Raw genomic sequence first — 4,273 nt, 5'->3', positions numbered from 1 at the left:
CGGCGGTTCTAATAAATCGCGGGTACAAATGCAACAAATCAGATAATTGATTTTGCAGCGGTTTTAAGCGGTTTTAAAACCACCGCTAGTTGGTAAGAGGATTTTAAAAAAATTGCAGCGGTTTTAAAATCGCCGCAAATCTATGTAGGATTTTTTTTAAAAATGTGTCGATTTTGAACCGCCGCAATTTCATACATAGGCTTAAAAAAAGCTGATTCATAATTATTTTGCTCATTGCTTCTTTTTTTAACCACTTAAGTACTTATCTGCATAATAGTTATAATTTAAACACATCCACAAAAGACTATGATTAATAAACATGTCGAACAATAAAGGGCAGAGTACGATGACTATATTACTATAACACCAAGTAATAACAGTGGATGAAAAATTACAAATTATTCACAACACTAGCAACCTTTCATTCTGTGATGAATATAGCAACCTTTCAGATTGTTGCAACTTATAACTGTCATATTTCCTAGACCTTCAGTTTCTAAAACCTTTTCAGCTTAGTTTGGTACAACATAAGTTCTGTAGCCTAGCTTTACCACAGTGTTTACCTTTTTCTCTATTTTTGGAACCTGCATCGTCAAATAATTAGACCGATAGATTACCAAGCTGACTTAATATATAAATAAATAAACCAGACAACTAATTTGTTAAAATTTGACTTAATATATAAAAGCAACCTGCAGTTCTTGAAAGCTTCAAAAAAGGGTATTGTTTCAAACATCTTTAAAGGAAATAAAAATTATGAAAGCTAAAGATCTGATGGAACAAATAGATATGATGTCCTCAATTTTATTGTAGAATGCATGGTTCTAGTTAAATTCAATGAAACTCTAGTAAATAGTTTAGTGAAGAAGTAGTAAAAATTATTTAGCTACGGATCATGTATTGTTTGTCAAAAGCATACCAATCAAATGATCAGGTCTAAAACATGGGCAAATAATATAATTTTTGTATCATTTTTAGAAGATGCCAACAGAAAATCATACAGGAGATCCAACAAGAACTGGTGAGAAAATATTAAAAAGAAAGTTTTGATAACTATTAATGCAACATTGGTATATTTCAGTAGAATGGCCAGCACAACACTGCTATTGAAGACTCTAAGTTAATGGCCAGCACAAAATTGCTATTAAAGACTCTAAGTTAAGCTTTCAAATATTTAAGTGGCAAAATTTTAATGAAAAGAATTTGCTCACCATGTGCAGCTCTCCACCGAGGCCAACTTCACCTATGAATGCAACACCTTTTGGGATAGGGAACTCCATGAAACTAGAGAGGGAAAAAAGGAAAAAAAGGGTTGGAGATGGATAATGAGTAGTGAGTGGGAAAGAAAGAACAGCTAAAACAGTCCAGTTCACTTATTCAACATGAGCTTTAAGAATTATTTATCCAAACAAGGAACATGAAATGGTTCATAGCAGCATCTTTGAACCTCATTTTTCATAAGCATTGTTAGTCCAACAAATTTAACATCATTTCAAAACAATATAGAAAATGAACCTGCTATAAATTGCAGTTGTTATTGCAAGATTTCTAGCGGTCTTTGCAAGTGTCCATCCACCAACAACATTAAAAAACACAGCCTGTTGTACCAAGGCAAGACAAAAAAATAAAATATTAGAATTAATACAAATATCAAAAACAAAAGTTAATTTATTCAATTTTCATTGGCCCTATAATTTAATTTTCCCTTAAAACTTTTTTATTGCATTTTTTGTTGATTTTTCTTCTGGTTGACAACAGACTAATTATTAAAGAGTGTGATTCTTAATCATAGATATTTGAGTCAGTGAGGGCGAACAAGGTGAAATGGATTATTTAATTTAAGTTGAGAATACCTTAATTAGCATTATTTCTACTTAATTACTAGACAATATATAGTGTACCCTTATCTTATTGTGCAGGAAATATGCTTGCTTGTTCATATAATGGCCACATAGATATTGCCTCCTCAAAGAAGAATTGGCCACGCATGTTCATTGCATGACAATTATTAAATGATTAAATGGTAATAAATTTTAATGTTGGAATTGAATGTGAGATCTCACACTTATGCTGCCTTATGGATAAGCACTTTACCTTCATAATTATATATATAGTCTAGTCTAGTATATATTAGGAGCTGTTAGCTTGTGATTTTTACTATTGATTCCCTTTTTATTATGATGTTATTGTTAGGGATAATAAGATCGTCAAGTACATTTTTTTTTATTAAATATAATGAGTGTGAACAAAAATATACCAATATATCTGAAAGGCATTTAACTTTAGCTCCTGCAGAGAATAGAGCTCAGAAGCAATCACAATGCAATATTAAAGTCAATCCTCACATCCATATATGATAGCCTGCAGTTATAGTGATAAGTTTCAGTGACTAAGTAATAAAATTAATAGAGGAAGAAAAAAAGTAGTCGCAAATCACCGATGTCTCTTACATTTCGAGCATTTTTCATTCCTTTTGTAAGTAAATCTTACATGACAGCAGCAAAAACTTTTGCCCTTTTAAAGTGTAATTGAGTTGTCTGATTTATACACCATGATATTTTATAGTCTCATCAGAACCAAAAATAAAAAATACAATTTACAAGTGTTTAATGCTTCTCTTGATAATTCAACTAAGAGATTCCTATTGACTATTGTAGGGAAGTTACAATAAATATTATTCATGCTAATTTCAGCAGGGTATCACTTTATATCCATTACAACACCTATAAAAAAGAAGAAACTATTACAAAAACACAGTAGTAACTGGTAACACTGGAATGCATCACTTCAACATTAACAAAGTTAGGAAAAACTATCGCATTAAGCATAATAGTGGATGAACCAAGCATAATTAATCTTTTGATAAACTCATAACCACACCATCAATGGTACATTCAACATATACTAATAAAAAAAAAACAGAACAATCAAACTAAAACTTTGAAAGAGAAAGAATCACACAACTGCTTATTAAATCATGAAACTTTCACTGAGGAAAACTAGCAAACAGTTTGTGTACATATTCCATAAAAACACTAAAATGCACAAGACAATAAGTTAATACTATATCAAAGATTCTGGGAATAGAAAACAGAGTCAAGGATGGTACCATGAGCGAGTGGAAACTGCGCGGAGGATGATGGCAGCTGCAAACTGTATCGAGGGCGATTGCGACTGTGACTGCGCGGAAGGCCATGACTACGCGAAGTGAGATCTGCAGCACACAAGACGACAATGGATTAATGTCTGCAAGAAAGGGCAAGAGAGAGGAAAGGAGGGCAGAGGGTGCAGGGGGCTGAAGAGCTCACAGTGCACAATAAGGCAGAGGGAAGGAGGAACTGACTGCAAGAGAATGAAAAGGCAGAGATGAAGTAGGATACGATGGCAGGGGTGTGGGTGGGAGGAATGAAGGGTGATAGAGGATCAAGAAGGGCGCAATGAGACTGCGGCGGATGAACTTGCAGTGCAATAGGGATTCAGAGAAGAGAGCCGCGCCAATAGATTTTCAATTCAGAGAAAACACTTGGAGAAAACACCTAGGGGTGGGTTTCAATTGATAAAGGTGTTTTGTTTAACCGTGAATTCTAGTAATTTCGCCGCACACCGCCATCCAAATGGGCAACCGCCGCAGCCTTGCTATTTAGTAGCTGTCTTTTTAAACCGCTGATATTTTACCGCCGCAAACCCCTGCATCTGGCGTAGCGCGCAGTATTTGTATTTAAATGTGAGTGGTTTGATCTAAGTTCGCAACACAAAACATGAAAATAGAAAGATTACAATATCACTGAAGTGAATGTGTCCAAGAAATATAGACATTATAACCCTTTTATTTTATCCCAAAATTCAAGATAACTATAATATTTGTCTTATTCGAAAAAATGTAAGTCTAATTGTTGGGTGCTTGTAATTAAAACTAAATCAAGAGGTCACATCGAGTTTGATGAGACGGAGAACCAATAATCTTACCAAGTTGATAACCCAACTCCTTTTAAGTTGGTGGTTGACATTGGCAATTCTATCACTCTTTGATCGCCTCTTATAGATGATGAAATTATTGACATTAGAATTGATGAAGACATTCATTCACCAAAAAAAGAGGACGACGAAAAAAAAATAACATCCGAAAAGGATAATCAACAAGGAGTTGACGGTGACGAAGAAAAAAAAATCTAAATTAGAGTAAATGTGGAGGCTGTTACTATCTGAATAGGTCTATTGTTTTACTTTTTAATAATTTTATATTATTATCTGGTATTTTATTATATTATAATTT

At 33.5% G+C, this 4,273-nt stretch overlaps 1 long non-coding RNA gene across 1 annotated transcript; it reads right to left on the bottom strand.

Annotated features, from left to right (window-relative positions):
• Positions 1-293: 293 nt before the first annotated feature.
• Positions 294-3,669, bottom strand: LOC112794494 (uncharacterized). The gene is made up of 6 exons (XR_003198886.3): positions 3,309-3,669; positions 3,110-3,214; positions 2,258-2,361; positions 1,516-1,598; positions 1,212-1,284; positions 294-584 (listed from the first exon to the last, which is right to left on the bottom strand). It is a non-coding gene; the product is annotated as an uncharacterized lncRNA (long non-coding RNA).
• Between the last annotated feature and the right edge of the window lie 604 nt (positions 3,670-4,273).

Source organism: Arachis hypogaea, chromosome 4 (genome assembly GCF_003086295.3).
Source record: "Arachis hypogaea cultivar Tifrunner chromosome 4, arahy.Tifrunner.gnm2.J5K5, whole genome shotgun sequence".
Lineage (NCBI taxonomy): Eukaryota > Viridiplantae > Streptophyta > Magnoliopsida > Fabales > Fabaceae > Arachis > Arachis hypogaea.
This window is presented reverse-complemented; position numbering and strand designations above follow the sequence as displayed.